The 11,502-nt window shown below is 37.7% G+C and overlaps 1 pseudogene; it reads right to left on the minus strand.

Moving 5' to 3' along the window:
- Nucleotides 1-3,573: 3,573 nt before the first annotated feature.
- On the minus strand, nt 3,574-7,683 carry LOC133068427 (small ribosomal subunit protein uS2B-like; annotated as a pseudogene).
- Nucleotides 7,684-11,502: the final 3,819 nt, after the last annotated feature.

Raw genomic sequence — 11,502 nt, forward strand, 5'->3', positions numbered from 1 at the left:
AATATTCATATGAGAAATCATTAATCAGAATGCATTCATATCATGGAATACTGTTCGGTCATTAAAAATAAATAGCTAGATGTGGCAGACTGTAAAGTGTAATTTTTCCTGGCTCTTCTGAACTATCTGCCCTGCTGACGGCAGAGTGGGCTATGAGTCCTGTTTTACCAATGAAACATGAGTAGAGGTGATGTGAGTAGTTTTCAAGATGAAGATTTAAGAGTCAGTGTATTCTTCCTTCATGTTCTCTATAAAGAGAACCATTGTTCCAATTGGGGCTGCTCTAACACAGAGCCCATAGGCTCAATTCATGGAGCTTAGTCTCAGCTTTCTCTTGGTAGATGCACAGCAAATAAACCAACAGACTGTGGTAAATCAACTGTATTCTGAGATTATAGGGTCACTTGTTATTACCACAGTGTGATTTATCCTGGATCAACCATGATGTAGATTTGTGCATATAAACAAGGTGATCCCCATGGTTGGGGAGTGGAGGAAAATCCTAAGTTATACATGATGGTTAGGTCCTGCAGCTCCTTTGGAGTATTAGACTTTTCCCTCCACTATCAGGTTCCACATGTGTCATGCTGGTTTATGCTGTGACATAACTCTAGTTATAAACCTCGTGAAACAGGAGGGGAAGACAGGCAAGTTCCAAGGAGAGCAGTGATTATGAAGGAAAGGTCTCTGCATTTTCTTCCTTCATGAAGAGATGAATACTACCACTTATAGGGAAGGGTGAGCCATGTGCTCAGGTTGAAAAGATTCAGAGTATTCAGGGAAGAAAAAATCTTCACAGGCACCCACTCCAATGTCTCCATCACGCAGGTCAGTGTTTTTAAATAGTGATATATGCCTTTTATTACAGGTTAGAGTATTATACCATTTATGTCCATTTTCCAGTAAACAGTCAAGTATTTTATATTATGTCTTTATATCTTGTTCATACACTCAATGAATGCTTAATAGATGAATGACTGTATGGTAATGCACCTATAAATAAAGAACATAACTTTAATGGTGATGCTTTAGATGCTATTAGAGGCCAGTGTAGATATATAGAAAGGTACCCTCAAGCTTTCTATATTGAAATGAAATATTTCAAGTTTCATTATTAAAAGATTCAACTTTATAATGCTGTAGAAACATTGTGCAGACAAATAATGTTACCTTGAAAACTGAAATACTAATTCACGTGCGTGAAGTTCATATTGATATAACTGATTTTCAAAAGATAAAATTCATATAGCATAACATGTTTCCTACAAACAGGCACTGTTGCCCTTACAACATACTTGATCACTCGGCATGAAATTACTATAATTTTATTAAGCACTTTTTAAAGATCTAAGAAAGAAAAGAAAAACTGGCCATATATTTATGATAAAGTTATGAACAAAAGCATGCAGATAAGACAACCAAACATACTTAGATGATGCTTGTAGCGGTAAGTGTGATACTAATTAGGGTATCTTGATTTTGGTGTCAAACTGCCTTCAACCTTTCCTAGCCAAATCCTTGAACTAAGCAGCTTGTCTTAAAACTGCCTATAAGACCTACTCAAGATTAAGAATGATTCGAGCAGACATCAAGTTGAAATCTAACTAGTAATAAAGACAGCACAACTCTATATAAAACAGAAAACCAGGACCTACTGTATAGCAAAGGGAATTATATTCAGCATCTTGTAATAATCTGTAATAAAAAATAACCAAAGAAAAAATACATATCTATAACTGAATACTTTGCTGTACATCTGAAACATTATAAATCAACTATATTTCAATTAAAAAATAAGAAACCAACGCTGTTATCTTGATCTCAAACTCCTAGCCTTCAGAATAGTAACAAAATAAACTTTTCTTATTTAAAAGAAAAAAACACACACACACACAAAACAAGATTAGTGTTTATTTAGGTCAGAAGCAGAACAGAATCAAAGCAGAAGTTTGTTCTCCAAACTTTGCAAAATGAAGGGGCGGCCTGCAATTTCAATTTTGATAAATTAGGGAAATTCTATTTCCCTAAAAAAATGATTTTTATCTGTATTAGGGATAAAAATATGCCAAAAACAAGAGCTGAACTCATAGGCTGAAGTGAGAACCAGGGTAGGATTTCTTTACTTGCAAAAAGTACCTCCCTTTTCCCCTACTCCCAACACACAAACAAAATAAGTGTACTTAGGAACATCTCACACTTATGATAAATACACAGCATGTAACTTGTGGGTAAGATGAGATACTAACTTGTTGGTGAATGAACCTCTGATGCTCACAGTATTTCCCTATACAAAGAGCCCTAAAACTCTTATGAGACCTAATTCCTGACTGGGGAAATGGGAATCAGGTGCAGGCAATCACAATCCCACTCAACAGGTACAGGTGAGCAGAATAGAAGAAAGATGCAAATTTACGGGTCAAACAGAAAACAAATTTCCGCACAGAATAAGTCTTCAAACCCATATTCTAAGACATAGAAAAAAATCTATTTATAAGAAAGTAAACTCTAAATCAAACCACAGAGACCTTTCAAAAAAATCAATTTTACAGAACAGTGTAACAAGATTTCAAAATATTTAGATACAAACAAAATAACATTTAAATAAAAGGTGGATGAACATGAAATATTATCAGGGTGAATAAACCTTAGGACTAGGTCCTGTAAAAAACAGCTGTAAAATGAAAAAACTGGTTATTGAAATAACACAAAATATAACTGTAAATGAGGTAAACTTTTATATAGCTATGAGTAAAAAGATAAATCATGGAGAAAAGTAAATTTACTAATCACTACACAGAGAAAAACAAACATGTATATAGTCTCTTGCCATCTTCAAAGAACTATATTAATATCATATTTATGGAATAAGGTAAACAATACTTTTATCCTAAAAACTCCCCAATCAATGTCATAGGAAAAACCATTACCAAGTCTAATATTCTGGATTAAAACAATAAGGAAAATATTGAGAGCTTTTATATCTCCCCAGAACCTGCTTTCAAATAATCCTTGGGAAACAAAAAATAAACCAGTGTGACAGAAAACACTTCAGTTCTGAAACTTATTAACAGTTAGGTTTTATCAGCTAATTTGAACTCCATTATACTTGAATTGGAAATACAATGTAGGTTAATCTGAAAGTGAAACTTCAAGCGTGAAGTTAGAAAAACAAGTATCACGTATTAATGAACACATGTGGAATCAAGAAAAATGGTATAGATGATCTTATTTGAAAAGCAGAAATATAGACACAGATATAGAGAACACATTTATCAAAAAAAAAAAAGCTTATAGCATGGTGAAAACTTGTGACTGTGGTTATTCATTTGCTCATATCTAAATCTGTCAATAAACGGGATACATACCTTCGGTTGTAAATATGTCAATTAATAAAAGGTAGATACAATCACAGCTGTGTCTGCGTTTCTCTATTACCCAAACACATTCTTATAATATATATATACACACACATATCTTACCGAATCTAATTCAGGGATATCAGTTTTTTAATGATACTTTGTTTTTTGTCAACCTTATTTACATTATCTGCTTAAGAATCTGTGGAGGAACAACCTAAGACCACTCAGAGGTCCTTCCTACCTGTTTAGCGGCCTGAGCAGTGGGAGCTGCAGTTCAGTCCCTAGTGGCAGGATAAGCGCTGCAGTCTTCAGAAGAGAACTGCTGGATAGGCCCGGAGGGCACCTGCAGACCTGTCTGCAACCTCAGGCCGAATAGCAGTAAATGCGGGAGCAGTTCGTTCACCCGAAAATTGCTCCTGAGTCACAGCCTTTCCAGCAGCCTCCCGCTCTTCCGCATCTCTGTGGAGGCAGGGATCAGGCCGACCTGATCCCCAGGGCTCACGCGAGATGATGCGGCGCTCACGCGAGATGATGCCACACATGCGCAGAACTTCCCACCTTCCTCATCAACCACAGCGGAACTATCCTATGAGTTCTATTTTTGTTGTTCAGGGATAGAAAAGTCCACATAGTGCAGAGGAGAGCCTGTGTGACACAATGATAGTAGGTGGGTTAACCCAAGACAGCTCTAAGATCAGCCTAAAGTAACCACAAACCACAGGAAGTCATGGCTCCCAGAAGGCTACCCGGATCGCCTCAGGGAAGGTTCCAGCAGTGAAGCAGTCGGCAATATGGGCTGACTCCAGTGGTGGCAGAAACTTCAGCACGGCTCACTGGCCGGTATTCCCGGAGGACAAAACACTTGACATCTGCCCCATTTTCCATAGCAACAATGGCAGGAGCTGCAAGCAGAAGCTTCTCCTATGTCCTCTTTACTTGTATGAGGTAATTCCATCACTTTTTCTTTCATAGATGTACTGTTCTGATTGGTACTCAGTGTACCGATGGGTTTCTGCTGCAAGCGATTTGAGGCCATATCCTTCATTTGTAGGACATCAAGGGATCTGGTTCCCCTTAACTTAGAGGTAAATCCAGAACAGTTCTGTATGGACCCCTCTCTGGATAGCACAGAAAAAGAGCAATGCCATTTTTAATAAATAAAGAAAAGCGCTATATTAGCCAAAAAAACACAAGTGTTCAAAGCAGTAAATATTTTGGCAAGTATCAATCAATGCAAAAAAATAAGCCTGGTGTTCTTCCAACAGGTTAACTCTAATGACCTTGGTTTATCATGTTTACGGACTAGCAGTGATTGAACCTAACACTGTTATTTAAACAGGGGACATCAATGTGGCTTAAACAGCTAACACATTTTTCTGGTGAACATGGAAATATATCAGTTCAGTTCAGTCAGTCAGTCCTATCCGACTCTTTGTGACCCCATGGACTGCAGGGGTCACATGGACAGGCTTCCCTGTCCATCACCAACTCCCAGAGTTTACTCAAACTCACGTCCATTGAGTCAGTGTTGCCATCCAACCATCTCATCCTCTGTTGTCCCCTTCTCTCTCGCCTTCCATCTTTCCCCGCATCAGGATATTTTCCAATGAGTCACTTCTTCCCATCAGGTGGCCAAAGTATTGGAGCCTCAGCATCAGCCCCTCCAACAAATATTCAGTACTGATTTCTTTTAGGATAGGCTGGTTTGATCTCCTTGCAGTCCAGGGGACTGTCAAGAGTCTTCTCCAACACCACAGTTCAAAGGCATCAGTTCTTTTGCGCTCAGTTTTCTTTATAGTCCAACTCTCACATCCATATATGACCATTGGAAGAACTATAACTTTGACTAGCTGGGCCTTTGTTGGCAAAGTAATGTCTCTGCTTTTTAATATGCTGTCTAGGTTGGTCATAGCTTTTCTTCCAAGGAGCAAGCATCTTTTAATGTCATGGCTGCGGTCACCATCTACATTGATTTTGGAGCCCCTCAAAAAAGAAAGTCTCTCACTGTTTCCATTGTTTCCTCATCTATTTGCCATGAAGTGATGGGACCAGATGCCATGATCTTAGTTTTCTGAATGCTGAGTTTTAAGCCAAATTTTCACTCTCCTCTTTTACTTTCATCAAGAAGCTCTTTAGTTCTTCTTCACTTTCTGCCATAAGGGTGGTGCCATCTACTTGTATCTTCTGGGCCTAAAAAATGGAAATGATAATGTTAATAGCATTTTCAAAATAATTTGATTTTCTCATAAATTGAAAGGAGAAATATGTGTTTTTCATCACAATGGCCACTCACTGTGCTCCCTAATTGGGTGGGCTGAGAAGAGAGTACTAACTAGAGAGTACTAACGTTAGTATTGATGAAATTACTAATTCTTTTTAATGATCTTATATTTATTTTTCATAGTTTATAGTCTAGGGACAAGGATGCTTTGTAAAGCTTAATTAATAATACTGTCTGCCCAAGGGACTGAATTACCTAGTGAAAACTAATCTTCTTGGAATAAAAATTCATTAGTGTTGAAATCAGTGGATACATGTTTTATTCATTGCAATTCAGCTCATTTTTCCATGAGTTACACTGTAGATCTAAACTACTTGGCTTCATTTTTTTGTTTCTCAAAACAGAAAATTTGAAAAGACCATGTAGTTGGCAGAGAAGATCCTGGGCTCCAGCAGTAGTTGGCCAGAGTGGCAATGAGGAAAGGGAGTTAACTCTCTGAGCCTCAGATTTTACAGTGTAAAAAATACAGACTATAATAATGTTTGCCTTGCAAGATAGATAGCATTAAATAATGTCACATATTAAAATACTGTGGAGTGCCTATATAGTGTTATCCATTGCTTTAATGATATGCTTTCTATGCCTACCAAATTTCAATGGTTTAAAGCAAGAAATATTTTTACATGCTTCTAAGTTTATTTATCTACTGAAAGTTCTTTTCATCTGTGCTATACTCAACTGACCTCAGCTGGGTCTCTTCAGGAGCATGTGGTCAGTTGTTAAGCCAGGGAGGAGCTACCTGGTTTCAAATGCTTTAAGCTGGGATAAACTGGCTCTCTTTCATATGGTCTCATTGTCCAGCATTCCAGCATGCTAGCTGGCACTTATTAGCATATATTTTGATGATGATGCTGGAGGGAAGGGTATGAGACCCTCAAGTAAGAGTAGAAATGTATGAGAGTCTTGAGCCCTATTCTTGGCACCAGCACACAGCTATTTCTGCTGCTTCCTACTGCCCAAACAAAGTGACAGGTCCAGCTCGGATCTGAAGTGTGAAGAAACTGGTTCTTCCTCATAGGAGGGTTTGTGAAGGCCATTAAAAAGGGGCATAAATACAGAGGGGAAGAGTAGGAAGCATATTTGCAATTAATCTACTGCAACCTGGCCCAAAGGAAACAAAAAATACTCTCTATGTGTGTATGTGCGTGCTAAGTCGCTTCAGTCATGTCTGACTCTTTGTGACTCTTTGGACTATAGCTCATCAGGCTCCTCTGTCCATGGGATTCTCCAGGCAAAATTAATGAAGTGGGTTTCTGTGCCCGCCTCCAGGGGATCTTCCCTACCCAGGGATCCAGCCGCATCTCTTGTGTCTTCTGCATTGGCAGGCACATTCTCTACCACTAGTGCCACATAGGAAGCCCATTCTCTATCTATTAACACTATGTATGAATTAACTGCTAAATCCTCCATAAGGGGCAATATTGAATAAATAATTCAATATTCCAATAATTCAAGAATCCAGATTACTGATCTTTCTAAAGTATAAATATGATGAGATTTCCCTTAAACACTTTCAAAGATTTGGCTTTATCTGATAGAGAGGGTGTTAGGTAGCTCACCTACCACCCTGCTTACCCAGATTTATCCTTTCTCCCTCTTACCAGCCACTTGTATATGTCAACCAAAAGAACCATGAACTATAGAGAGGCAAAAAGGCAGTTTATTTGGTGACTTAGAACTGCAATTTTGGGGGTCACAGATTCTGGAAGAACCCAGAATAGTGTCTCATCAGAGAAAATGAGTAGGGGCTTCTATGTGGAAAAAAAGAGAGAAGTTCATGCAGGCTTACACAAGTTGTTTACCAAGACTTGGAACTGGAGGATAAATTTGTACTACACATACAAATGGGTTGTGGAGCACATCTCTTCCCTAATGAGAGAAAGGTGTGTTTACTTTAGTCCAGAAAAAAAATCCAGTTGTCAGCATTATTCTTTGGTTTTGCAATTCAGCAACTATTCAGTGGTTGATTTGAGTGTTTAGCCAAAGTGTAATTCTATTAGTAAATTGTTTGAGTCAGCCTCTCTCTTTATTTACCTGCGCCATCTATTCCTCTGAAGTGGCAGGTATTAAGAAAATCTCAATAGGAGACTTCAGGACAAGATCTTCCCCCACCTCTTTATTACATGTATCAATAGCTTTAAATTACATTGTGATCAGCTGTGGTTGCTGGTAATTATGCTCAGTTCTGAATATCTTTCAAAGGAATAAACATCTCTAACTCAGTTTTCCTCAAACTGTGGTCCTAGGACCAGCAGCTTCATCATTCTCTGAGAACTTGTTAGAGATGCAAAATTTCTGGCCTCATCAGGAATTTACTGAATCAGAAATGCTGGGGCTTCACAAAGAAATTTTGTGTTTGCATAGTCTTCCAGGTGACTCTTATGTTGTTATCTGTTTGAGAATCTTTGCTTTAACTCTTAATCCCTGAGTATGAAATTTAGTATGATGGAAATACATTGCTTTACATAGTTACCTAAAATTACTGATTGCCAGAGGGCTTCATAATAATTGCCCATTTCTAAGTCGGTATTAGATAACCATGTCTAGGCTTTAAAGTCTTCCTTAGGCCAATCCAACCATACTATTGGCTTGGTTAAAAAGTTCATTTGGGTTTTTCTGTAACATGATATATACATATATATACATTGTATACATGCAATGTATATATATATACATACATTGTACATACATATATGTGTATACATATATGTATATGCATATACACACATATACGTGTGTGTATATGTGTATATATATACATACATTGTATGTATACAATGTATATATATTATGTATATACTCTGTTAAATTTTTCTTCATTTACTGTTATTAAAAGATTTACAAAAATACATTATATATATTACTGAAACTCTCATTATGCTGCCTCATCACCTTGGAATCTGACAAAATGAACAGGAGAAAATTAATTTATCTTTGCTACAACTGAAAGACATTTTTTTTCTTTTTGAATCATTACATGTTAGTTAAATAAAAATGATTGGATTGCACAGTATTCAAGGTCTGCTGCAAACATTAAAAAGTTATCAATTCTAAAAAAAAGAAACTGCTAATTATAAATTTTAAAATGGGATAACTACATAAAAATAGGATCCGAAGGACAGAGAATCAGAACATCCTAAAATTACATTGGGACATGGCTGTGATAATCAGAATATGTACTCATCAAAGCATACATCTACACTATAATAATAACAAACAGGACAAACAGATGGAACATACAAACTTAATAAAGAGGTAATCAATGTGGCTTCTACAAGAGCTGACTAATTAAATGATTTATATTTTGGAAAGCATGATCTCATGGGAATTTTACACAAATAATTGGACAGAACTCATCTGTATGGGGCTTCCTTGGGCACTTGCTTGTGAAGAATCTGCCTGCAACGTGGGATACCACGGTTCGGTCCCTGGGTCAGGAAGATCCCCTGGAGGAGGGCATGGCAATCCACTCCAGTATCCTTGCCATAGACAGAGGAGCCTGGGGGGCTACAGTCCGTGGGGTTTCAAAGAGTTGGACAGGACTGAGCAACTCACACACACCCACGTGGTGGGGCTCCCCAGGTAGTGGTAAAGAACCCACCTGTCAACACAGGAGATGCAAGAGATGCCAGTTCAATTCCTGGGTCAGGAAGATCCCCTGGAGGAGGGCATGGCAACCCAATCCAGTATTCTTGCCTGGAGAATCCCATGGACAGAGGAGTCTGGCCATGGGGTCACACAGAGTTGGACATGACTGAAACGGCTTAGGCACAAACACATCTATATGGTACAGATGGAGGGTAATACACAGATTAGTCTTATTACTTTGCTTGTTGAAGTGACCAAATGAAATCATTGTAAACTAATCAAATGCTTATTGGTGGGTAGTAAGAGTTAATCAATCTTGTAAACTTGATTTATGAATGAGAATTTTTTAATAAGTAGTTGTTGAGCCCTGAGAGCACAACAGAATTGGGTCATGAGGGACTTTATACACAAATTAAGCATAATGAGAGGCTGAGAACTACTTAGCCCCTGGCATCAACTGAGAAGATAATTCATTTAGGCAGTAGTATGCCTTTAATTCTTTTATCTAAAGAAATAAAAATAAAATTATTACTATTGAACATGAAAATTTAAAATATTCTATATGACAAAATTGTACATGAAGATAAATATATTTGTAAAAATGTTTATGTTCCTTATATTCTTTTGGATCTGCTTAAAAGAAGAGCAAAATTAATGTCATTAAAGTCTAGTATGCTAATTCACCTTCATAATTGAGATCTGAATGCCAAAGAGATAGTTAAAAATATATTCAGCATACAGACAAATGTAGAACGTTTGTTAATATTTCTATTTCTAGAAGGTTATATTTAGAGAAAAACTCTCCAATATTTCTGTTTAATGGTACTATTTTCAATACATCTGAATTAAGAGGGTAGTCTATTATATACAGCACTTCATGACAAAGAGATGGGGAAAGAATAGGAACAATGACAGACTTTATCTTTTTGGACTCCAAAATCACTGCGGATGGTGACAGCAGCCATTAAATTAAAAGATGCTGCTCTTTGGAAGAAAATCTATGATAAACCTATACAGCATATTAAAAAGCAGAGAGATCACTTTGTCAACAAAAGTCCGAATAGTCAAAGCTATGGTCTTTCTAGTTGTCATGTACAGATGTGAGAGTTGGACCATAAAGAATGCTGAGTGCCGAAGAATTAATGCTTTCAAACTGTGGTGCTGGAGAAGATTTTTGAGAGTCCCTTGGACAGCAAGGAGATCAAACCAGTCAGTTCTAAAGGAAATCAACCCTGAAGATTCATTGGAAGGACTGATGCTGAAGCTCCAATACTTTGACCACCTGATGCAAAAACTGACTCATTGGAAAAGACCCTGATGCTGGAAAAGATTGAAGGCAGGAGGAGAAAGGGACAACAGAGGGTGAGATGGTTGGATGGCATCACTGACTCAATGGACATGAGTTTGAGCAAACTCTGGGAGATAGTGAAGGACAAGGAAGCCTGGTGTGCTGCAGTCCATGGGGTCACAAAGAGTTGGACACAACTTAGCGACTGAACAACTACTGTATTTCATCCTGAGTAACCAGGGGTGTGAATACTTGTGACTCTATTTGACATTTTAGATGGAAGTTTCTCAGACTGAGTTTACAACCCCTCCATTGTATTTTTAGTTAATTTATTCAACAAGCACAATTCAATTTATCCTGTTCACTGAGTGTAACTCTAAGAATTAAAATAATAATAAAATGAAGGAAATAAATTAAGGGGCTGCTAGTCTAGTAACCTGTTATGTACATCAAGAAACAACAATTAGAATCCTGTATAGAACAACTGATTGGTTCAAGATGGAGAAAGGAATATGACAAGGCTGTCTGCTGTCACCCTGTTTGTTTAATCTATACATTGAGCACATCATGAGAAATTCTGGGCTGGATGAGCTACAAGCCAGAATCAAGATAGGCAGGAGAAACATCAACAACCTCAGATATGCAGATGACATCACTCTAATGGCAAAAAGCAAAAAGAAACTAAAGAGCCTCTGGATGAGGGTGAAGGAGGAGAGTGAAAGAGCTGGCTTAAGACTAAATATTTAAAAAAACTAAGATCATGGCATCCAGCTCCACTACTGCATGGCAAATAGAAGGGGGAAAGGTGGAAGAAGTGACAGATTTCCTCTTCTTGGGCGCCAAAGTCACTGCAGACGGTGACTACAGCCATGAAATCAGAAGACAGTTCCTTCTTGGAAGGAAAGCAATGGCAGACCTAGACAGTGTATTGAAAAGCAGAGATATTACCCTGCCAACGAAGGTCCATATAGTCAAGGCTATGGTCT

The sequence above is a fragment of the Dama dama genome, chromosome 2, assembly GCF_033118175.1.
Source record: "Dama dama isolate Ldn47 chromosome 2, ASM3311817v1, whole genome shotgun sequence".
Classification (NCBI taxonomy): Eukaryota; Metazoa; Chordata; class Mammalia; order Artiodactyla; family Cervidae; genus Dama; species Dama dama.